We start from the raw sequence: 26,785 nt of genomic DNA on the forward strand, positions 1-26,785 counted from the left end.
TTGGATTGTCAAGTAATTTTACCGAAGAACTGAACGTGCATCGCATCAAAGCAATGCTAATGGCACATGTGTAAACCGAAGAGAAGATAGAAAATAGAGTGAAAATCAGTGAGAAAGTGCATCAGAATACAAATGGAGATGTAAACATTTTAAAAACCATCGTAACAGAAGATATAGATCTGGGTCAACGGTTACAGTGTTGAAACTAATGCGTAGGCATCACAGTGTGTTGGGAGAGATTCACCCAGAAAGAAGAAACCACAGATGAGTGGATCAAATTTGAAGCTGCTCTTGATTTTTGTGACTGCCAAGGCATAATCCACCATTAGAATGATCCATATGGGCAAACAGTACATCAGCACTATTACGTAAAAGTTATGAAGCATTTGCTGGAATTCGTATGCTGAAGTAGCCCTGTCTGTTGTCGAACCAAGAGTTGGTTGTTGTACCACGATAACGCGTCAGCTCATTCATCACTTCTTGTCCACAATTTTCTGGCGAAACACCAAATGACAGTTGCACCTCAGTCACCCTAATCTCCTGATTTGACTCCAACAGACTTTTTCTTCTTCGGTATGTTAAAAGCAACCTGCCGTTTCGATATATTTGAGGAGATCATTGGAAATTCAACGAAATATTACGTGCTATACATATGAAATGTTCCAAAAATTGTCCCTGGACCGGAAGAAATGTCAGCATCTGTATGTTGATATTTAAGGGCAGTACATTGAAGGCGATACATTTGAATAAGTTGTATCTGTGAAAATACATATTTCCGGACAACAAATCGGTCTTTTTTGGGTCAAACCTCTATGTACCGTATGTACTGTATGCTACTGAACACTACTAATAGGTGTACACCTGTTGTGTTCAACATACAAAACTAGTCATTTAGTTAGTAAATATATAAATAAAACATGATTTACGTTTCTTTGGTGTAATCAAATCACTCTTGCCTTCTTGATGTTAATTGATCATGGCGAGACTATTGTAATCTAATCTTGGAAAGTAGAAATTGTGTGCGATCACCAACAAGTTCTTTGTATATTTACTCTGTCAATCCTTGTGTCCATTCGGGAGACACAAAATAACAGGAAATATTTGATGGATCACCAAGACGAAGAAGATCAAAAGTTATTAAGGTTGGGAATCGATTAGTATTAGGATTAGAAAAATGAAAATGAAATGGCAACGTTCTACGATTATGCTCTTTAGCCTAAAGAAAACGAATGATTAATGCAAGTGAATGATGATAGAAAAATTGGTGGAATAAGATTATGGGAGGAAACAGGAGTACCCCGAGAAAATTCGCGGGCACGATGTTGTCCACCACGAACTTACTTGGCCGGAGATTGAACCAGGGACCCCACGCACCAGAGGTAAACACTTTATCACTGAGCCACCGTACTCCTTTAGGATTAGGATTAGAAAGTAGATTTTTTTTTTAGAGCTTTCAGCATAAATATACTCCATAGTTCTGGATAATCACAATAACATTTTAAAACACATTTTTCTGACCAGAACAAAATGAATTATTTAATAATTATACGATTTTTGTAATAGTTTCAAGGACCTAACGTCCTCTTCATCAGACATTGAGAAAAGACAGATCTCAATGTTTCAGCATCTTTCTTTCAGAAGCTTTCAGCATCTATGGCCATGTTAGCCTGTCACGTATGAGGCACGACGTCCCTCGGTGATCACACTATCCGAGGAAAGGGAAGGAAGAAAGGAGTGGGGAAGGGAGGAAAAGACCTGGGACCATTATATTAGGTACCATCCCTTCATTTGTCTAATGTGAAAGAGGAAAATCCAGGGAAACCTCACTCAAGATGGCGGATCTGAAAAAAAGTTTTTTAAAACAATTTTTCGACAGAGTGTCTCCAACCCAGAATCGAACCTGGGAAAGTTTCCATCGAAGGCGAGAATATTAGCGACTACGCTATGCGAGATCAAAAATTAGGAACCGAATTTATTGATGAAGGTAATGTTGAAATCAAAAGTGGTGGAAATCAGCCACTTCCTCATTTTACGTTCATAACTATAGAGTCTAATAGATAGCGAGATTTCCGCAATCAATTACAGTGAAAGTCATAAGTATTCGTACACCGACTGCAAACTATAAATAAATGCCTGAAGCTCTGTTTTCCTTGGAGATAGAGCATTGAAACAAACGGCACTGCATTCTGCATTAAGTTCTTTAGTATTTATAAAACAAACGTTCCGTGAATGTGGAAACATAGATAAATAATAGCAAAAGAAACAAAAGTGGACATGGCTTTGATATGTCAAAAGTATTCGTATACGTACGAAACGTCCAGAAAGAAAATGACTGTGCATGATTCAATACTTGGATGGGTACCCTTTGACCCTAATTACAGCTAGAAGGCACTTCGGCATCGAGTGCGCCAAATGTCGAGAATCTTCGACTGTTATAGAAACTCATTCCTCTTCAAGTGCAGTTTGCAAAGAACGTTTACTCGTAATGCTGCGATTGCGGAGTTTCTGTTCGAGTCAGTACCATAACACTCAATCGGATTGAGGTCAGGCGATTGATGAGGAATGGTCAGTTGCTTTGGCACATTGTATAGTAACCAGAGCCTTGTATTATGTGCCGTATGTTGGGAATCATTATCCTGTTGAAATATAAAGTGGTCTTGCTGGCCCATTTTATCAGCACTAGGACGTAGATTTTTCTTCAAGATATCAGTATACATATGCTGGTATATAATACCGTCGATAATTGTCAACTTTCGCACTCCCGAAACACAAATGCGCCTCCAAACTAGCACTTCTCCACCTCAATGCTTGACGATTTGCTGCAGATATTTCGGGTTCATCTCTGTATTTGGCTTCCGCTACATTATTTTTCTATCATCGGAACCAAACACATTAAATTTACTATCATCTGGGAATATAACTTTTTCCCAAAAAGCTACATCTTTATGCACGTAAGCTTTCGCAAACCCGAACCGCTTCTTCCTATTCATCTCGGAAGCAAAAATTTCTTTCAAGCAACGCGTCCATTATAACCTTGTTTGTTGCATGCACGACGCACAGTACTTTCCGAAACTAACATACCTGATTTGGTTGTTTTGCCAGCATCTGTGGAGCACTGATTCTTGGGTTCTTCCTAATTCAATTCAGCAGTATGCGCTCACATTGTCAAAAGATCTTCTATTATGTGCTATACACTATGACACTGTTACTTGTTCCACTACCCTCAATTTTTCCATCACCATTCACGTGTACTTGCTTGACTCTTCAGGAGACATACTTAGAATAATAAACTTGCAAATTTTATTTCGCCGGAGTTGATGTGATCTTATCAACTTCTATTGAAGGCAAGATACTGTGATGGGGAACAGTAGTAGGTCCTGTATTTTTTAACCTCGGTGTTGCATAAGATCACAAAAACCCACATTCAAACTTTTATTGCAGACTTTAAATAAAAGTTTAAACTTTATTAGTTGCAAACTTTAATTTTCTCCTACAGACAATAACTCTTCCATATACATGATTTATTAAGAAGTTCTTACCCAGATATTTTATGTAATAAATCACTCTACTTCAGTTTGCAACATTGCTTCATAGTGCTCCCCAATCTCCCATTGGCAGAAAAAGGTATACATTTCTATACTCTATCAACTACCAACTTTTCTCTCTCGATCTGCCACTCCTACGAACATATATCGAACCCCTCTTTCTCTCTGGATAGCGTGCTTAGGTATCTGGACTCCATTTCGTCTTTATATATATATGTATGCAGTTTTTTTTTATTATTTTTTTTACACACTTTCCATTTGGAGCAATAAAATCGATGCAGGAATACGAGTATTTCAACTTCTCCACTTTCTGGACTGTAGGAGCATGTCCATTTCAGTCTGTAGAACCACACATAGTATTTCCACCTAACCGCCCATTGTCTAATTTCTCTTATATTCAACGAGAACCTAGTGGTCCTGTTGTTGAGTGGACGATAGAGTAATAATAAAAAGGCAAATCTATTGTCCGAGAATATGTTAAATTTTTTTTAGCTTTTATTGTCCCTTTCTGTCTCTATACACTCTCTGTTTTGCCGTTTGGAGTGCTTGTTTCCTTCCAGCAATTGAATAAACTATCCAACATTGGTACAGCGTGGTACTCTCATTGAATTTGCTGAACAAACTACTGACCCAGAACTAACATTATAGATTACTCCCAAGAGCTTTATAAAACACTCTATTCTCCGTATGCGATATGCTATGTTTTTCTACTTTTTTCTTTTTTTTCAATGCTTATGGTGAAAAGCTGCTTTCTCGTTGATATAAAAGAATATGTCCAATAAAGTCATTTAACAATCCATTTGCATAAGTATTATAAACATTTAATGGATCACAGAACAAGTATTCTCTTTATCTAGCAAGCTTCAAATAGAATGTGTCATTTCGAGGTTTTTTTTCTAAAAGTACCAAGAAAACTATTATTCTATCAAAAATAATATCATCGTCATCAGTTGGGGCTTTTGAGGGAAGTCAAAGGAAACTTATGATTAAAGTATAGGAATAAAAACATTAGATGAGATTTCTTCCCTTAGGGTACGGTTATACCGAAATTTTACTATATCATCCTTCCTTTTTACTCCTTCAACGGGATGGAAAAAGTAACCAAATACATTGTACTAAATGGAACCTGGTGATACAGCATGCTAATTCAACCTTCATATCTCTTTTCCTTTCTCGAAACAAATAAACGTATTTCATTTTTGTTGTGGACCATCAGGTAGACTGATTGGAGACTCTTTCTCTCTCACACACACACACAGCAGTTCTGCTTGCTTAGAGAGGTTTAAAATACGGCTGCAAGTGTTTCCTTTACATAAATGTGCTATTGCTGTCTGAGCCACAGAGAACACTAAACATGTTTCCTGCCTATTCTGATTTGAATCTGTGATGAGTAAAAAAAAAAAAAAAAAAAAAAAAAAGATTGCTAAAGTCGGCATATACAAGCTGTTCTATGAAGGATGAAGGGTGATTCGAGATAAGGAAATTGAAAAGGAGAATATGAAATAGGAAAAAATTCTTGTATAAACATAACCTTAGTGTGAAGCAATAAAAAAATATCGATGTGACTTCTTTCGAGCATTTTCATCATCATGAGAATTTTATTTTCACTGACAGATCAGTTGTCGTGAACTCAGAAGTTTTCAAATACTGGGGGTTCTCAAGGGCCTCTTTATCTTCACATACCAGTTATCTGCTATTGGTCTGTATATTTATTATAGCCTTTTTATCTCTTTGCCTCACTTTACCCTATATGAACATTTGCACTGAAAGCTCTGTAAAGTCACAGTTTTTCTGCTCCTCGTCTCGCTAGACCATACTGAGAGGAGAAATACATTTTGAGACGAGACGAGATACTTCACGAGTCTCATGAGCAATAGTAGTTCACCCAAATCTTAGAATGTTTTAGTGTTACACGATTTATACAAAAAACTAAAACTGATGAAGTAATGAACACATTGACGTAATGACGTTGTATGAACACAATGAAGAACATTCAACAACGTTTACAGATACACAAGTCATTTCACAATATATTGCTATAATAATAAATATATTTTAAGTGTTGTTATATCAGCCCTTCGTGAATTTCTCCTGTTGAGAAAGGATTCTGATCAGGATCAACCAATTGAATTAAAAAAAAAAAAACGGAGCAAAAATTTTGCACACAAATTTACAAAGACACTATGAAAATTTCCGAGACGAGAAAAAATTTCGAAACGAAACGAGACAATATCTTTTCCGAAAAAAAAAGAGACAAGACAACAAATAATTCTTCAACTGAAGCGACGGGATGCGACGAGAAAATCTTATTTCTCGTCTCGTCTCGTGAAGAACAATAGTGGGCATAATACTCGTGAATCAATGACTACGCGTATACTTTCTCATCCCATTGCTCAAAATCATTCCTTTCCCTCCATTGCTCAACATGTTTCTTGCGGCTATATCAATGATTATACAATCGTGAACCTGGCCTCGTATATTGTACAGTTAGGAACATGGTTGTTAAAAACCCAGGTTTTTGAAATAAAAGGGCCCAACTCGGCGGGTTTGATGAGTAAAATTGGGTTTTATTGGACAAAGTTCGGGTTTATTTGGCAAAATTGGGTTTTATTACAATTTGTTCGTATATTTAAAGCCATATTCCTACTTAAAATACCAGTTAAGCATTCATATTATATTGTACACATTTGGAATGAAACTATGGAATTCCCTTGTCGCACAAAATAAATCCGTAAAGACCAATCCGCATTTCGTGGAACACACTTTACACTCGCTTATATTTTGATCTTTCGAATGGATGAAGCAGAATCTATTACACTCAGCATTCAAGGGTCCCCGGTCCTGACAGAAGATTTTTTTTTAACTTCCCTCAAAACATGTTAGGCAAATAGTAGGATAGTACCTCAAGTCAGGAGCTAGAGATGAAACAAAGTTTCTTTACAAACCCTTTTGTCATAAACATTGTGTCACACACACTTATCAAAAATTATCTTCCCCTACAACCAATATCCTTGCTTCAAAGTGACTTTTTTTTTTTTTTTTTGTCTTATGTCCAAAGCGTATGATGTTATAACAAAACGCATTTTCCGCTCTTTGCGTTTGATGATATAAGGTGATGACGTCCCTTCAAGCTTGGGCTTGCAACGAAGCCACGTGTTTTGGGCTAGCGTAGAAATAGGGAAGGAGAAGGAAGGAAAGGTACTTACCTTTCGGTACTTTCGGTCCATAGTTCATACGCATATATTAAGAAATGAAGATCATAGCATTTTACCCCTTCCTCTGTCTCTCCCCATTCCCCTCCTTACATCTAGAAAATTTTATATCATTTAGTTCTGAGCCAAGCAAGGGAAATGAATGCTCTTTTAGCTGCTATTTATGTTGTTATTTTGCATTTTGATTAGAGAATGGGTGGCGTAATTTGACTGTAATGCGTGGTGGTTGTCACTGGGTTCGATTCTCTAATAGTATCTAATTTGTATTGTCAAACAGGAATTTTCCCACGTAGCTATTCTAGATATTGTAACGAAATTTGGCATATGTATTAAGTATAAGACATAGTATATTTCAAGGAAGATTATATTCAGGTACTTATGGGCAAGACTGCTTCAGGGCGCCATATTTCCAAAAGGGGGAAATTCCCTATTTATCCGAAATTTCTCTTTTCTCGTAGATTACGAACACATGCGCATGATACCATTTACAAGCTTGTTCCATTCTAAAGATAATTACGTATTAACCATGGTACTCGAATAGTTTCGTGTTTGGAAACTTCTTTGTGTATATATATATCTTACTTTTTCCCTAATTATATAAATACAAGATGGTTCAAAAGTGTGGAAACACCCAAATAAAAGGTAGGATTTGAAAAGAATTGCAAAAGTAACACTGTAGGTTAGTAGTACAGGTGGGAGGAAAACTTTTAGGACATATATTGTCAATGGCACCATCTTGAAATCCGCGATTTTGAATTCACTTTCATTTTCTTAAATGGTAACCATATCTTGTTCTCATCTCATATTTTCTCAGGAGTTCAATGCTATATTTGTATTTTCTTTATTACGTGCCATAACGAAGTTATGACTGTTTTTTGTTTTCGTGGTATCGTTTCAGGTGACCAAGATAACATGGTTATGACGCAGGCAGAATTCATTCAGATCATTTTGATGTCAGGAAAGCGAAGCACAAAGGTCTTTGCTGATGATTTGAACAACCGTCACCCATTAGCCATACAACAGTAACTAATTTGATCAAGAAATTCAGAGAAACAGGGTCAGTGGCCAACAAAACGAAATTAGGCAGACCATACAAGGTGACTGACGAAACAACTCAATAGTAGTGTTGACAGCATTTAGCAAGAGTGCGAATTGAAGCACTCTTCATTTGTTCCAGGAAAGTGGTGTTATTCGCACAGACATCATGCGTGTTTTCCCCGCATAAATGGCACCCCTACAAGCTAGAAATTCATTACCACCTTAGAGGATGACCCCGATCGTCGGTTGGAATTCGCAAAATGGGCAACAGGGCAAATATACCAAAATGCCCGTTTAGGCTATGACGTCTTATTCACAGATGAACTTTTACGCTTCTGCTGAGGTGAAGAAACAAAATGTTCGTTACTGGTTGGAGACCAATCCCCATTTTTGTGAAGCGTCTGCTGGCATCCTCAAAAGCTAATATTTTGGTATGGTGTGGGGAAGACCTGTGTTATAGGCTCTTTTATTTATCAACGATATCTTAACAGCAATCGAGTATAATCGAATGTTGAAAGAACATATCTTGCCATCTCTCTTATCTGAAGATGGAACATTCCCAGTCTTTTATCAACACGACCATGCCTTTCCGCATTATAGAAATTGTATTTGTGAATATTTGAATGTGCAGTTTCCTAGCCATGTTATTTGAGTGACTTGCAACAATACCAAGAAAAAAATAAGCCATAACTTCGTTACGGTAAGTGATAAAGGAAAACGAAACACGGTATCTAAAATGAAAGCAAATTATCAGAACATATGGTTTCCATTTAAGGAAATGAAAGTGAATTCAAAATGGAGGATTTCAAGATGGCTTTCATCGATTTTGCCATGTTCTAAACGTTTTTCTTCTAGGTGTACTACTAACCTACAGTGTTACTTTTGCAAATCTTTTAAAATATTACCTTTTATGTGAGTGTTTCCACTTTTGGAGCACCTTGTATATTTGATATTATCAAACATGATTGAAATGAAATGAAATCTTTGTGTATTACGTCAGACAATTATGCCGATTAGGCTAAAGGAGACGGTGATGATGAGTAATGAATGAAATGGTGGAATGAAGAAAGTGGGAGGAAACGGGAAAACCCCGAGGAAACCCACGCACACGGTGTTTGTCCAATACAAAGTCCACTTGGCGGGGGCTGGGATCGAACCCGGGACCCCAAGCACCAGAGGTGAACGCTCTACCACTGAGCCACCGCGGCCCGCGCAAACATGATTGAGGAATACTTTTTCTCGTAATTAGTATTCTAGATATACCGGTAGTAATGAAATATGACACGCATTACGTAGATAGGAGTATTTTCAAGGTAGATTATGTTACGGTAACCATAGTCGGGGCCGCTCCGAGGAGACACCATTATTATTATTATTATTATTATTATTATTATTATTATTATTATTATTATTATTATTATTATTATTATTATTATTATTATTATTATTATTATTGGAAGAGCATTTCTCTATTTTAACCCAAATGTCTGTTCTTTCGTACATTATACACACACGAGCACGATACCATTTGAAAGCTTGTTTTATTCTGAAAATAACAATGTATCAATCATGATACTTGGATAAATAGTACAGAAACAGTAGCTACTTAACCGAAAGTAAATAATTTTCTTTATAAAATGCAGAAAACTAAATGGGTTGATTTAGTGTTTTTTTTAAAGAAACTGAAATGCAAGAATTTTTCTTTAAATCTCATATTCAGTTGCAAATTTGCTTTCTTATAATATATTTTACGAGTAGAGGACCTGGGTAACATGCTATAATCGTACTATACATCACATATTCCACCAGACACACAAGAAAAATTCGAGAGTTAACCGATCTCCTTTTTAATACAACAATTTTTTGTGTGTAGTTATCCATGTGTGGTGTTGAGAAAATAGAGATTGATCTTAAATAATTTCCTTTTAGAAGTGAAGCATTTGTAGTGTCTTTGATCCAAATTATGGTATTAGGAAAAAAGTCTGATTCGTGTATTTGTAATTATAATAAGAGATGATTTTGTTTCCTTTTTAATTCAACTCTTTTTTTTTTTTTCATTTGTATTTGTGTAATCATCCAAATGTAGTGTGAGAAATCCTTTTGTAAGTGAGGCATTTTCGATTTGTAATTAACTGACACATGGAAAGAAGATATTTTATGATTTGTTTGTAGTAACACACGAGTATGTATTACAAAAAACAAAGGGAACATAATCGCATTGCGTTTTTGTCCGAGATTACAGTTGAACACCGTTACAGCAAATTTGATCGAGCGTGAATTAAATTTGTTATGCATGATTCCCCAAACATTTTTTTCAATAGGATTGTGTTTTGGAGATCTCCTTTTAATAAATACGTATTTAAATTAAATTCAGAAACTAGGCCTGTACTACGAAGGATGACTGAAGCAACTAATTATGATCACATTGAGGTTGTCATTTCAATCCAAGTTTTCAAGACTTTTATTGTGGATTTTTTTAAAGGTTAGTTTTACCCAAAAGTACCCACTGGGGCTTAGGAAAATTCCAACAACTCTGGGTAGGAGTGACTGCCATGCATTCTACAGAAAACGGTTTTCATTCAGTGTCTTATCCAACGTTTTTTCCTTTACTATTTTAATTTATTTTTTTCCTGTTATTTACAGCACTTTATCTTTAATTTCCCTTTCTCCTAAGTTTGACCAAGATTTTCCAAACTCACGTTTCTAATAGTTTTCATAGTCACTTCCAGTTCTTTTTTCTCAGTGCCATAAAAAAGACGACACTGGTACTTACTATGAACATGTAATTACAGCAATTTTCATACTCTTTTAACATGTCCTCTCACATACCCTCATTTCTAATTTAATTTCAGATATTATTAATGAACAAAGTAGCTGCACGTATAGAAGAAAAAGAATAGTTGCAGATAGGATAGTTTTTTTTTTTTGAATAATTGCGGTAGTAATGCTCAAATCGGACAAAATTTCTTGGATTTATACCATATCGCATCCTGAACGGAGCACATATAGCAGCCACGACTATTTCATTTCTAACTGAAGCTGATATCGATATGAACAAGTTAGTTGATCAGGGATATGACAGCTGTTCAATTATAATTGGTAAGGAAAATGGAATGCAAAATCTTATTAGAGGTCAACATGATTTTTCATTGCAGTTCACATAAATTAAAATACTTGTAAATTATCTTCAAAGTGTTCCAAAAATACAAAACTGTGTTTGTACCGTATCTTTTTTATTTCCTTATGTTTTAAATATTTTTTAAAAAAGAAAGTCCAATTCAAAGAAAGTTGATGCAAAAAATACTCTTGCTTTGTGAAATTAGGTGAGTTGCTAAGTATAAGTCAGTTCGATTATTAGCCGACAATTTTATCCTTATTATTGAAGTTCTCCTATTCTTGTCACTTAGTGACAGAGATAAGAATTGTACGGTAATTTCGTTACCTGTACAATGCATGGTCAAACCTTGCTACTGTACTTCAAAAAACAGCAATTTTGAAGTCGTAAATTTGATACATGATTTGTATTTTGTATAGAATGATGTTTATTTCTAAATAAAGGGGAGACATAAGGGTAAAATCATAACTTGTAGAAACATATTATGATGATTCACTAAGGAGTATGCAAGGATAATGCTTTAACCCATATGTATTCTGAAATAATAATACCCCAGTAATTTCAAAGAAATTGTTTAATAGCATGTCTTCTAGAATTTCAACAGTTCAGATTTATGTGATTTGGAAGTGCGTTCTGCAATCTTGATCTGGTTAACACTTTCTGTTACGAGACACATTGTAGAACGATCATGCAGCACTGTCCGTCACGTAAAATCTTGCCTCCGATCAATTATGCCCAGCAATGAATGATTGAATAGGCTACATTTCCATAGTGTTCTCCGTGAACAAGTAAACACAAGGATAAAAAAAAAGACTTTTGTGGATGAAGTCATTTAAAAATTCGCTTTTCCAGCTTACCGCCATTAGCTCTCATTCACAGCAATGGGTGAGTAAAACTAAATATCAACTATATTTATGCTCTCATAATAAAGTATTTATTTCTATTTCAAGGATTAGGATTAGGATTTAGATTTCTAGGCTTTGGGTATCTAAGGCCATTTAACCCTTTACGATTTGAGGGATGACGTCCCTCGGCGAGCACACAATCCGGGGAAAGGGAAGGAAGAAAGGACTGGGGAAGGAAGAAAGCGGCCTGGAACCTAGAAGTTAGGTACCACCCCGGCATTTGCCTGGTGTGAATAAGGAAAACCCAAGAAAACCTCATTCAGGGTGGCTGACCTGAAAAATCGTGTTACACTTTTTCGACCGAGTGATCCCGCCGGGAATCTTTCTGTTTCAAATTGAATAAGAGGACTGAAAATGTAAGATATTGAGAATTTAAAATATAATGTTACAAAAATATTAATTTGTAAGAAATAAGTCTGATTGTCGTCGCTCGTACATATAATTATTACAAATATGCAATTGTAATCAAGTTTGAAATGACTTGGCTGAGTTCTTTTAATAGCTTAACGGTAATAAAGATAGTCGATATTTCAATGACTGAATTTGCCATCCCTTTGAGAAACATTCTGTTGACGCCCATGTTCCCCAGCATAAGAGAAATATGAATTATTCATGAGATGCTAAACTTCAAATTTTTTCTCCGGGAAAATTTCAATTTTGAACTTAGGTGACTAGTCATCCAAACAGTCCAATTATTTCATAATTATTCACTTTACTCAACCACCCGTCTCCTCTAGCCTAAAGGGCATAACCGTACGACGTTAAATTAAAGATTTCATTTCGTTTTATTGGAGAATTCGGTAAATAATGACAGTTTAATTACAAAGCCACTACAGAATATATTTGATTTAATTCCTTTCGCAATAGCAAGAATTACAACACTCCTATCGTCAATCGAAAAGCAATCAGAGTTCAGAAATTTACAATCACAGGAGAATATGAAGCTTTTTAGTTGGGTGGGGTACGGTGGAACACAGATTTTTCTCTAAGTATATTTGTTTCGTCATGTTTAATATATCAAGAGTGTATATATTTTCCTCCTGAAAGGAATTTAGGGGTATCTCATCATAAGTAAAAAATTGACACTAAAATGGTCTTTACTTTATTATGAGCCCTTTCGGATACTGTTACATAGTACATGTAGCTATACACTAATCTTCTACCAGACTAGAACGTATGAATTCAAGGAATTGTTTTCTCTTATTTTACAGAGTTACACCAACAAAAAAACTATGTACATATTCGCTTAGGGTAATTAGCAAAACCATCCTCTTGTGGTACGCTTTCTCTCTTTTTTTGTGTGTGTGGTTACACTGACCGCTAACCACGTAAAAGAGTAAACAAACATCTATCTTTTGGAGCTGTCATGACTTACTTTCGAAAGTGTTCCTTTTTTAAAATGGCATGTTCTTCCCTCTAAATATAGATCCTAGGTTGTATGCAAATTAATGCATTATTTGTTAAGCCTACAAACTGTCTCATAAAAAGAATCTGTGTTAAAAGTATTTACAATATACTACCTCATATATTTAATGCAGAAACAAGTAACACAAGTAACAAGTATAAATGAAGTTATAATTTGTTTATAAATTTAAGACGGATCTTTTAATACACCTTTGTCTTTATATTATATATTTCTACGACCCGCTCGGGAGAGTAATACTCCCGGAAGTACGTTTCTTTTCGCGCGCTACTCTAGCCAGCTGTTTTACGCGCTATCCTAGCCAGCTGCTTTAAGTTGGTCATAAAATTTATATCATGGAGGGGTCAAGGTGGAATGAAACGAGCCCTGATTGGCTTCTAACCCGCTCTTCCTCCTCCTCCTCCTCCTACTACTACTACCACCACTACTTATCTGCTGAAAAGTAAGTGAATCACTTTTTTGAGTATTATTTTCATCTTCTTTTAATGAAAAAAGTGTTGTGAAAATTAAAAATGAAATTTAAAAAAACTTCCCTTCGCCCGAGTCTGAACCCACACCAAAAGCGATTAAAGTTACTACCACGTAGCTCTTGCACGTTCGGTCACGAGGGCCGATTTCTGCTATATGAATGCTAACTGGCAAGAAACGGATAACGCCAATCAATCAGAACTGTGTATTTCGTTCCTACTTCCGGGAGCATTACTCACCCGAGCTAGTCTAATATTTCTTTACTGCATAAGCTAAGTACCTACTTTTGCCCAATAACAATGTATATACATAATAACAGTACAAGGCTAAATCCAGGTTCATTTTCTATACCGTCGAAATTTCTCCGATATAAATCAAGATAGCTTATATGAACTTTATTAATTCGTTGTTTGTTATACATCAAAATTTATCCCGTATAAATTGAGAAAGATTACATGAACTGTAGTAATTCATTGTTTGCTATAAATGAATATTTCTCCGGTGTAAATTAAGAGAGCTTACATGAACTTTACTAATTCATTGTTTGTTATATTTCAAAATTTCTCCGGTATAAATCAAAAGAGCTCACAAAACTTTATGATTCATTGTTCGTTATACATCAACATTTCTCCGACATAAATCAAAAGAGCTCAGGCAGAACTTTATGACTCATTGTTTGTTATACACCAAAATTTCCACGGTATAAATCAAGACAGCTCACACGAACTTTATTAAAGGGGCTGGCTCAGTGGTAGAGTGTTTACCTCTGATGCGTGGGGTTCCAGGTTCAATCGCATTTCGCTCCAGATGGGCTTTTGTAGCGGACAGAAACCGTGAGAGTGGGTTTCCTTGGTGTTTTTTCCGTTTCCTATTACTTTCTTCATTCCGCCATTTTATTCATTTCTTATCATCACTGTCTCTTTAAACCATCACGGCATAACCTAAGGACGTAAAACTGAAGGATTTCACTTCATTTCAATTTCAGGAACTTTATTAATTCATTGTTTGTTATACATCAAAATTTGTTCGGTATAAATTGAGAGAGCTCACATTGACCACATTAATTCAGTAACGCAAAACAAGAATAAATTGCCCAAAGATAAGACATGCCAAACAAAATATCTTATTGAAGTCAATAAAATGAGATACCTGAGAGTAAATATATCATGCGTAGTTTTCTAGTAAAAACATTATATATATATATATATATATATATATATATATATATATATATATATAAACTATGCCTTAGTTTAATAATAATAATAGACAGTCTTTTTTAATATTCTGAAACAGATTCTTTATTTATGTGCCATATATGAGGCGTTCAGAGCACTAGAGATTCAAATCCAATTTACAAAGTTATGCAAGAAAAACACAGAGCGGAAAAACACAGAGTTTGCTCTGTTTAAATGCATGAAGAAGTGAACACAGTTATTTACAATATCTGGAGATGATTATTTTGAAAGGGAGCAGTGAAAGGAGCTTCAGAGAAGCGATCTAAACTCTTTCACTGCCACCTTGATTTCAGAATCCCAACCCAATGTGTCACCTATACTTTTGGCCTTTTACAACAAGGTAGCTACATCTAGCGAAAACCAAGCACACTACAGAAAATGACCAGGTCAACACTATGTACCACAAGAGTATAAAAGCTCTATAAATGCTAGAAGTCTGCACGGGCCGGAATTTTTAGCCCGGCACCGGGCCCACCCGTGAATTTATAATGTGAGACACGACCCGAGTCAGAAATATGTTTTAGCATTTAGGCCCGAGCCCGGCCTGAGCTCGTGTGATAATCAAATGAGCCCGAAATAAGCAAGAATTATAGAAACGTAATCATTAACGCAAAATTGTATTTTTATTTACAGCAGTTGCAAGTTTAATTTTTCAGTTTTGCTTTAAAAGTTCTCCAGAAAGAAAGGTACAATAAAAATCGTTGTACAGTATATTTACAAAGTTAGGCGCGAGAAATATTGTTGTACGCGTACATTTAAAACTTTACTGCTCGAGCCCGTTCCGGGTCAGAAGTAATATATGCTTTGTAAGCCCGAGTCTGGCCCGCGGGCAGGGTCGGGCTTACGCCCGAGGGCTCGGACCCAGCCCGTTCAGACCTCTAATACATACGTTCCATTTTACAGAGAATGTCTAGAATAAGAACTACCTCTTGACTCCAAATGGCGTCAATGGCACACAGCAATAGGTATGAATGACGCCATATGGCGTCAATGGCACACAGCAATAGGTATGAATGACGCCATATGGCGTCAAGTTGCAGCGAACGAGTTAAAGGTAAAATATGTCCAAAACGACCTAAAGAAGACTTGATTTCTTTGTACACTGAATGTTCCATATGTAGAAAATACATCATTATCTAGCAGATAATATTTAAGTACTGTTATTTGTGCTCTTCTGATGGTGACACAGATATTTCTAACAGGGACTCACAAACTACTAACAGCAAGCAGATACAACTTCTAATAAGTTACATTTCAAACTGTAAACCATAGTTAACTACTAAAGCTGCTCAATGGAAATTTGTTCAGCTTTTTCCTGCCGAAAATGGTTACATACGTAAGTACTGATTTTATTTATTTATGTATGTGCAAGCTTCGCTTTATTTTTCGGTGTTATTTTGTTTTCTTATAATATAATATGGATGTTATCTTGACGCAGAAAGAAATTTGGAATAGTAGTGACTACTGGAGAAATTTCTCATTATATTCTAAGTTATTTTGTTAGGCAAATGAAATTAAATGAATAAAATCTTTAAGTTTAACGTCCCACTGTTATGCCGGTTAAGCTAAAGGAGGCAGTGATGAGAAATGAATAAAATGGTGGAATGAAGAAAGTGGGAGGAAACGGGAGAACCCCACAAGGTTCACACCGCTCGAGCAGGGATCGAACCAGGGACGACAAGCACCGGAGTTGAACGCCCTACCACCGAGCCACCAAAGTAAAAGCTTCCACTGCAATCATTAAAGAATCCAAAACTATGCGTTAGGCATAATTTTTAGCCTTTCCAGGAATTTCCTGGAGTCCAGGGACAGACGAATAAAAACTGTAAGTATTTAAACATGCTATATTTTGAGCGAAGTCATAGTAGGATTGACAAGAAATTTTGGAGTGTTACACAACTTACCACATCAGTTTCTTCATGATGTTGGACTTTTTGACATATAAAGACTAACTTTCCGGATGTAAACCCAGGACTAATCACTCAAACACAACTCGTCTGTTAATCATTACGTCTACCGAAAAGACGACAACAGTTGAGTCTCATCTTAAGAGTTCATCAGAACTCAGAACTCACATCCAAAAAGTTGCCAATGTAAACTGGAATTCGAACCGGAAAATAAACCATAACTATAACACCAAGTATATTTTATAATATCTACACGTTATTGCAGAATATTTGCAAGTCCTTTCGCAAAGTTAAGTTTTTTGTTATACGAATAAGTAACATCAAAATTTATTATTTGATGTTTTGATTGTCTCTACTAACTAAATTACTTGAAAGTTAAAGTTTAGAACTGGTCTTGATTTATAAGTTATGAGCACATTAAAATTGTAAAAATCTGAAGAAATGCTATGCTTACTTTGGCTTTTGAGCTGTCATACATTCTACTTCTAAAATCTATACAATATTAACAATCGAACATGTTAAATTGGATGTAAAAAGGGTTTTTAGGTAATTATTCCTCTAGAATGTCTTTTTATTATTAAAATTTAAAAACAAATAACCACATAAATCATATTACAAGGGATTAAATTAAGAATTTATAAGGTTAACTTCCTTTACAACTTAAGTGCAAGACATACAGAATAGAGACAAAGACGAAGCAAAGTTGACAGTAAACAAGGTGAAAACAATAAGTTGTAGTTTGAAAATGAGATTTTCAAAGTGTAAACATAGGAGCTGGCAACTCTGTCGCTGTAGTGTAAAAGCGAACGGGACAAGCGGGTGTGGTGACTAGGGAACAGAGGAAAAGAGGTGTGGAACCGAAACTGTCAAACTTAATTAGCTGAAGTAGAGGAAGGGAAAGACATAAGCTCCAGTTTGCAAATCCTAGACTAAGTAAAGCTCTACAGCCAATTAGTGTCTCAAGGCTCTTGTTCGACCTCTTTCTCGCCATTTTCGTCACTTCCTCTCTCTCTCTCTCTCTCTCTCTCTTTCTCTCTTTACCTTGTCCAACCCTCTTTCCGCCAACACATTCTTTTGATCCACAGAAAGCGCACTTTCAAGTAAGTGCAGCAGCTTTAACTCTGCTTTACTAAAACTTAGTTCGTGACGTCATCTGCAGAATATCAATCTAACTTTTCTTTTTGTCTTTTGAAACTTCTCCACTAATTTTTCATTCTCGACCTCTTCCCATACTTTTCGTAATTTCCTTCCTCTTTCTTTTACTTTTCATCTCTCTCTTTCTTTTCCTCTCTCTCGTTTCCTATTAAGAATATATGTGCCTCTCTTTGAGACTCATACCTATGAAAGAACTGAGAGTACTCTGGGTAGTACTGTCTGAATATGTTTCTTTCCTACAAAGATTCATTAAGAAATAGATTTGCTTTGAATAATACTGTCTGATTATGTTGCAAGTATACTCAAACACTGAAATAAATAGCCTATACTTTAAATAGTACTTTCTCTATATATATATTTATACTTATACATACTCTGAATATTTCTCACACATTTGTTATACTCGCGATGCAAAATGAAGTTATATTTTTTTTTCTGGAGGCTTCCAAGCAGATAATATTCTGACGAATTGGAGAATATCCCCGAGCTTTATTGGGATGGTTGCTTAAAATTAATATAGAAATTCAGGTACATCAAATTTAATACATACTAGTGGCCATAAAACATGCTGGCTGTATGCCTTGTTAATATCGTTCGAAAGCATATATTTAGCACTTCACATACGTCGTACCTCATAGTTTTGTTGGTACATACGTCACAGGTAATGTATCTGTACGTACATCCATTTTCACACCTGAGGAGCCAAAACAATTCGAAATATTAATGAAACTGAGGCTTAAATGAAGGCAAAGTGGGCGAACATACTACAATGGAAAGTTGGTTCCGAAAGATCTCTCGTTGTGATTTGCGCTTGAAGGATAAGAAAGATCAGTAAAGCCGTTTGGTTTTTGGAGATTACGAATTGACGCTAATTCCCAAAGCAGGTCTTCGGAACACGACACGATATTTTGCGGAGAAACTAAGCGTTGATCATTCGACAGTAACATGACATTTGGAGAAGCTAGAAAAGGTGAAAAGACAGGCAAATTGACCGAAAACAAAAGATATTCCACGCTTTGAATCTGCTCTACACTATTGCTGCTACTTCTGCGCTACGAAAGCGATTCATTTTTCGAACATATTCACATATCTAAGGAAAATTAAATCTTGTACGGCAACCAACATATGCTACCAATCAGTCATACATGAAAAATCGACTTTTATCTAGAATTACCTTTTTTCAAAGAATTTTGAAAGGCTGTTTCCAAAGAACGAAGAATTTTGAACATTTTTGTGACATGTTTTCCGAACCTTTAACTTTCTTTTGGGGACCATTGGTATTTGTATATGTTATATGTTTCAAGTTACACAATCATGTTTATATCAATTTGAAAATACTATTATTCAAGTTGCTTTTCTTGTCTGTTCACTGAACATTCAACTGAATTCTATAACTATTTCTGAACTTGCATTTAAAATTCACTTATAGTTATAACTAATGTTTGAAATTTTTTCTTCTGACCTACGCGCCAGTTCTAAAACCGAAGTGTCATAATAATACAAATCTAATTTGATACATTGATCTATATATTTTGGTAGTAAATTAGTAAGATTTCAGATTCATATTTCCGGTCACCATGGCGGGAATTTTTGAGCCATAACCTTAATACTGCAACACAAATACTAAAAATATTGTGGGGCCGCGGTGGCTCAGTGGTAGAGCGTTCACCTCTGGTGCTTGGGGTCCCGGGTTCGATCCCAGCCCCCGCCAAGTGAACTTTGTGGTGGACAAACACCGTGGTTTTCTCGGGGTTCTCCCGTTTCCTCCCACTTTCTTCATTTCATTCATTACTCATCATCACCGTCTCCTTTAGCCTAACCGGCATAACCGTGGGACGTAAAACTCAAAGATTTCATTTCATTTCATTTAAGAACATTGTATTAATACACAAGCAACAAAAGTCACTCTACTTCTATTAAGAAATACTCGTGATACAAGTGTAATGTAACACACATAACGACTTCTACAGAACTTAAAGAGACGACTGCTTGTATTAGGCAATAAATTGCAGGTTAAATAGTATACTCAATGGTATTAGGAAGGAGAAAGGAACTCAATGTAAGTACACAACAAGCAAAGCAATTACCTATTTTTCTTCTATGTCTTTGATATTCGATGAGTATCGAATATAAAGTAGCATTTTCGTGTTATATCTGGTCTACAAAGCAATTTTTGATTTATTAAAAAAAATGAATATATTTTTTTGAGAGCCGAGACGAGACGATAGTTTTTCAAGAACCGCTCGTCTCTAATTTGAAAATGCACTTCTCATCTCGTGGGCAACACTACTGTCGGCGGAAAATGAGTGATATAAATCTGGAGTAGCGTATAAAAGTTTCTGATGAAATGTCGGGCATCATTCGACATAATGATTTTCCTGTTTCGTTCTGCTGTCCTAACACGATCATCCAATACGCTCTTTCCTTGCGTTTGTTAGCCTCCCCAATATCAGAACCTGTCCGCCGAGCTTCCTAATGTAGTATGGACTCTCATACATTTGATTTCAGGAATTGAAATATCACCTTGTGTTGCTTTTATAATTCCTTCTTAATCGGACTGTAAGCACAAAGACGCTGTAGCTTTAATAGCAGTATCTGGATGTGTTTCAGTTTGATGTCTTCATTCAATTTTCTCTTCGATTTATTTCTTGCTTTTTTTAAATTTAACGTTTCAACAATTATGTACCGAGGCTAAAGGAGACGGTGATTATTCGATGAATGATAGTGGTGGATTGAGAAAAGTGGGAGGAAATAGGAGTCCCCCCACAAAGTACACACTTGGCGGGGACTGGGGTCCAACTAGTGATCCCATGTACCAGAAGTGTGCGTTCTACCACTGAGATACCGTGTTCTCCTTTCTTTTTTGTTATATGTGTTACGATTTTCATTAATGTTTTTCCAAATTATCATAACTCATTTTAATTAAAAGAATTAACTTTTTGCAGACAAAGAGAACATAAATCTAAGTAGTGGCGGATTCATGTGGGGGACGGAAGGGGCAACTACCATCCTAATTGTTTCTTTTTTCCTTCCAGTAGTATTTGATTAGAGAACACGAATACGATATTTATCGGCAAATCTAGTTTGTGTGACATGCAAGCATCTCATTTCAATTCTGGATATTTCTTTCGCTAATACATTGGATCGGTCGCGATATAGCTCAAATGTACCTCAAGTATATAATTTACTCTTTGCATGAACAACTGTAGAAAAGCAGGTAAGATTACTCAAACACTTTAACTACATATTTGAGCGTCTCGGGCGAACAGAATGATAAGTGCTAATTCCGTTGAAATTGAGTTATTAGATGGAATGGATTGGGATTAAACTATTGAACAGTATGTAAGTAGTTTAATTTTTGAATTGTACCTGTAGATGGCAAAAAAGCTTGTATGGCGTATGTCATTGCATTGAATTGCATGGTAATTGTGAACCTGTTTTTACAGTTTACTTGAAAGTTAGAAAATGGGGCATACCATTCTCTTCGCCACTCATTTATATTTTATCTTTGTATCAAAGAAAAGGTTACAGGATGACATAGAGGGTTTGAGAAATGAGATGCGCAAGTTGTTTCGCCTTAATTAAAAAAATAGAAAAGAACAAGTGGTATAGTTTTCAGCGGTCCTTACTGAAAGAATATGTTGCAGAATCTGAAATTTTGGAATGATTGACTTATATTTACCTCCGTTATCAACACCAATGCTATATAGTATAAGATCTAGAGTTTAATATATAAAAGCTACCGACAAATTAGATATATACACGTATACATTACCGTATATACACGTATACATAAAATTTTATTCTGTCTTGGTGAAAAATCGGGTATACATTCATCGTCCACGAAGCGATTCGCTCTCTCCAAAGAACTATTCTGGATCCGCTATAGTGTGACCAAGGTGTCAGAAAAGCTCTACTAGCGTTGCCCACGTGACCACAAATTTGTCGTCTCGTTTCGTATCGAGTATCATCTTGAAAACGACATCAGAGTCTAAACCAGAGGCTTTTCAAATTCGACACGACACAGCACAAGTAAAAGTCAATTCTCGTCTTGTTTTTGAGACAAGAGAAATTATATAAGTCTCGTTGCTAACACTAGTTCACCCAAGTCTTAGATCTCAAAACAGGGGCCGCCGTGGCTCAGTGGTAGAGCGTTCACCTCTGGTGCATGAGGTCCTAAATTCTATCCCAGGTCTAGCCAAGTGAGCTTTGTGGTGGACAAACACCGTGTTCGTGGGTTTTCTTGGAGTTCTTCCGTTTCCACCCACTTTCTTCATTAAACCATTTCAATCATTTCTCATCTTCACCGTCTCCATTAGCCTACCTGGCATAATCGTGGGACGTAAAACTTAAAGATTTCATTTCTTAGATCTCAAACACTGTTTTAGGGTTACATAATTCATAGTATACAAACTATAAATTAATAAATTGATGACATGGACACAACGAAGAGCATTTACCAACGTTTAAAGTTACGTAAGTCATTACACAATATATTCTAATATAAAATATGGTTTAAATGTTCCCACATAGCACACTACGTCCCTGGGATGTCCCATTTTGATCCCAATCATCCCATTCGGTTTCCGGGATTATCGGGGCAATCAGAAGACATCCCATGGACATCCCTGCATGGGACGTCCTGAATGATTCCCATGTAGGATGACCACGGAACGTCCCAGATGGGACAGGAGGTCCGAGGGAAAACCAATAGTCATCCCTTCGTGGTCTCGTTGAACATCCTGTATCCCGGGATATTAGCGAACATCTGGATCTCCCGCGGAAATCCTGTGGATGTCCCGGGAGCACATTCGGATATCCCGGGATGTCCCGTCGTCCGTTGCGGGCTCAGTCTAGGACATCCCGTGGACGTACTTGTGCTATGTGGGATACTATTCGTTAACCTCCCGTGACGCACAACGTCCCGTGAACAACATTCGTAAACCTCTGGCTGCTTTGGGCCGTTTAGATTAACCTACTATGTATGGATTCATTAGGCAGTGAAGCAGTTCTATCTTCTTGGCTACGACGGGCAGAGAATATCCTATCTAGTTGCGTTGAGCTGGAGTCTTTTATTTAATTAAACTACTCTGGTCGGCTGGGCTGGGCTGAGAAGCCTCCCGACATAAACCCCTTAAGAGAACCTTAGGAACAAAATGACAGGAATAGCGAACACAAGTTTGTCTCTGGACACTCTTTATGTTAACGTTACTGTACTTAGTGTTTTTCTAATAACAATGTAAAGGGATAAAATTCAAAGATCTCGCGTACATTGACTCTACCGATCATGGTAATAAACACCATTTACAATACATTGATTTTTGGGATATGGTGAACCTATTCCTCTTTCAATATCCATATTCGTATTGTATCATATAAAGTACGAAAAATCCTGAAATGGGTACCCTCTCGAACGGCGTGGAGCTCAAATGGTGAGACTGCCCTGCCCTCAGACGTTACAGCACTTGTAGAATCCAGAAATTTTATAACCTAACACAATGATTCGTTACGAACAAAAAGAGAAATTCTGGGTAAAATGAACGTTCTGGGTTTAATGTTAAAATATAACGTGTTAATTAGTGTCTGATTCACTTTAAATCTATATATGTATATATAGCATCCTATACCTTTTTTACTACTTATGTCATATCTCTATTTCATTTGAGTAGTTTCATTTTCTTTCAAAATACGCAAAGATCTAAAAATATATAAATAAACAAGAAAATATGTTCAAATTAATGTATGTACTCACGAATAACTAGTACGATTCCAGTATCTTCTATGCACTTAAATTAATGTTCATTTCTTGCGCTCTTCAAACTTAGCAATAATATCCCGAAAATTGTTCACTTACCTAGAAAAGAAAATAATAAAACATTATAATAAAATCACATAAAACATGTTTAGAAAACGAAAACATAATAATGATGTTCGTTCATTAGTGTCATGGTCCATTCATTTCTTTACTTCACTAAATTATTCAAGTGTTGCTGCATTGTAAGTGAACATAGAAACAAGAGTAATAATAAGTGGATTTTGTCTCAATATAATGAAAATGCTGTAGACTTTGAAGGAATTGGGAATTCAGTATTGAAGCCGGAAATAGGATATATATCCTTCCAGTTGCAAGAGAAAGATAAAATCGAAAATGAGACATATTCTTGGATTAGTGAATCCATATCAAAAAACAGTTTCTCGCTCTCTCATAGTTTTTGCTCTATAGAAACCAGTATTGAAACTGGAAGTGGGTCTAGTTTTTGCTATTTTCGATTTCAATAAAGAAATAAGAACTGAGGTAGAATCCATTCCAGTAATCCTGAATCGATATCAAAGAACCATTTGTCGTCTTCTATTACCATTTTCGCTCAACGAAGAGCTCAATATTGAAACCGGAAGTGGTAGCATCTTTCTGTCACTTCCGGTCTTAGTATAAACAAGATGGAAGCTATTCTTCGGAAACTGTATCCATATTTAGAAGAAAAAGATGTTTCGCTGTGTCTTATCGATTTTGTACTATAGAAATTAATATTGAAATAAAAAAAAAAATGGTATTCTCTGTGCACCATTTCCAGTTTTAGTAGGGGTATGTGAACGAAGATGGAACCTACTCTTGTGAAGCTAAACCCACTTAAAATACCACTTCTTGCTGTCTATTATAGTTTTTCTCTATGGAAATGGAACTTGTTGATTTCTACTACTTTCTGCTTCAATCTATGGTTAAAGGAAGAAATGGAACCTATTCTTGGGATAATCCATATCAAAGAATTGTTTCTTGCTATCTTTCTTTAAATGTTACGTCCCACTATTGTGCCGGCTAGGCTAAAGGAGACGGTGATGATGAGAAATAAATGAAATGGTGAAATGAAGAAAATGGGAAGAAACGGGAGAACCACGAGAAAAACTATGCACATGGTGTTTGTCCACTACAAAGTTCACTTGGCGCGAGCTGGGGTCGAACCAATGACCCAATGCACCAGAGGTGAACGCTCTGCCACAGAGCCACCGCGGCCCCTCTAGCCAATAGTGTTACTGGGATTCCCAATAATGGTTTGACCCAATCCGCGGGAAATATTTGACGATAGTGCATTCTCATTTATCTGGGGGTTACTATAGGATCGACGAACAGATTTGTAAAATAAATAATAAATAAATACATTATTCTTAAAAACAAATCAAAAATCAACTAAATAAAAAACACTAGAATTCTTCTATATCTTTATTCTTAATCTGTGTCTTTCTGTAACACAGTTCCCTGTAACTCTCGTACTGCACGATTCTACTAATCTTGTTTTACACAACAACCTATATCTTCAATCTAGACGGTAAGGATGAGAACGAATAAAATAATAGAATGAAGAAAGTGGGAGGAAACGGGAGAACCCCGAGAAAACCCACACACATTATGTTTGTCCATCACAAACTTTCTTGCTGTAGATTGTTAATAATTCCAGGATAATTTGGTCTCATAAGCTGTACCTGGAAGCTCATTAAAATAAATAATAAAATGAATGATGAAAGAACATTATATAGACAACTTCTGATGTCAAAAAGGGGTGTGACGACTTAATATGTTAACAGACTTTTACTCGCTAGAGGAGTTGCCTCCACCAGTAGATGTGATAAGTCGATCAACCTCGATTCCCCACACTGATGAGCGTATCCCATTACATTTCTTCGGAAAGCGTCCGTTTTTCAAGTTTGCAAATAAAGACCGAGATATGGCGGTTAAGTATCGGTATGTAAGAAGGAGTCTGTCCAGTGTATCACGGATAAGGATTTCACCAACATAAAAAGACATATTCGAAAACGCGACAGACAAGTCTAAAGTCATTCGACCATTCCTCTATGCTAACCGGTTCGAAACATAGTCTTCAATGTAATTTCAACAAAATACGTACTTTAGAACATAAGAGAAATATTTTTAAAGTGATAGCATTATTTTAACAAAGAGTAATTTATTATTAGGACACGTTCCTTTCAGAGTAGAAAACCCGAGCGAGTAAGTTAGCAAAGCTAATATGTACCCTTTTCTAGGTAAATTTACAGCTTTATCGTTCTAAAATTCTATCTGGTAGGAAAACAGAAAAAAAAAGTTTTCTAACTATTTAATTCCAACCCATTTCTTAATCTGTGGCCAATTGCTTCACTGCTGTCTGTGTAAATCTCTAACTCGTATTCTGTTCTAACCGCCCACGAAAACATTCATTTGTAACTCTCCTCCTCCAACCATTACTAAAAGCAGCCAACTTACTTTCCATTCTCTCATGGCTGCCAATTTGGCTGAGTTTAAACTCTCTTATTCAACCGTTGGCTCCAAAATTAGCTTTTAAAATAAAAAATGCAAAACCTTGGATTCATGACTCAAAAATATACATCGTATGAGGTCAATACGTTTCCATCGGTTTGGCTATAGCATTCTCATTAACCACTCGTTCTAATCAACAATTCTTCAGAAAATGAATATTGAATTATTGATAGTTCTTCGTCAGTTCAATCGTTTCTAACGAGAGATGAGGAAATTGTTGAGTTATTGGTACGTACAATGGGTGCCAACACCAATGATAGAAGATATTAGAAGCCAAGATCATTTTAAAGATACAGCAAAGCGCATTAAGTACCCACAAGAAAGGTCTGTCGAGTTTCAGTCCTACAAAAGGAATGATAATAGCATGTTCATCGGAAATAGTCTACATCTGCAGGAATAACTTGTCTTCGACGCTCAGGATGAATATGGATCCAACTGTGATAGAACTCAGCGGAATATGTAACAAATAAGTGT

The 26,785-nt window shown here is 36.1% G+C and overlaps 1 protein-coding gene across 3 annotated transcripts in view; it reads right to left on the reverse strand.

The window, feature by feature from the left end:
• LOC145673351 (neurotrimin-like) overlaps positions 1-26,785 on the reverse strand; it is a 610,638-nt gene that overhangs the window by 413,099 nt on the left and 170,754 nt on the right. The window contains exon 2 of one of the 3 annotated variants that reach the window (XM_081742981.1): positions 23,759-23,860. The exons of the other annotated variants lie outside the window; for them this stretch is intronic. The gene's annotated coding sequence lies outside the window, so the exon portion shown is untranslated. The remainder of the gene's footprint in view (positions 1-23,758; positions 23,861-26,785) is intronic. 3 annotated transcript variants of the gene reach the window in all.

This window comes from Thermobia domestica, chromosome 16 (genome assembly GCF_964235325.1).
Source record: "Thermobia domestica chromosome 16, izTheDome1.hap1.1, whole genome shotgun sequence".
Classification (NCBI taxonomy): domain Eukaryota; kingdom Metazoa; phylum Arthropoda; class Insecta; order Zygentoma; family Lepismatidae; genus Thermobia; species Thermobia domestica.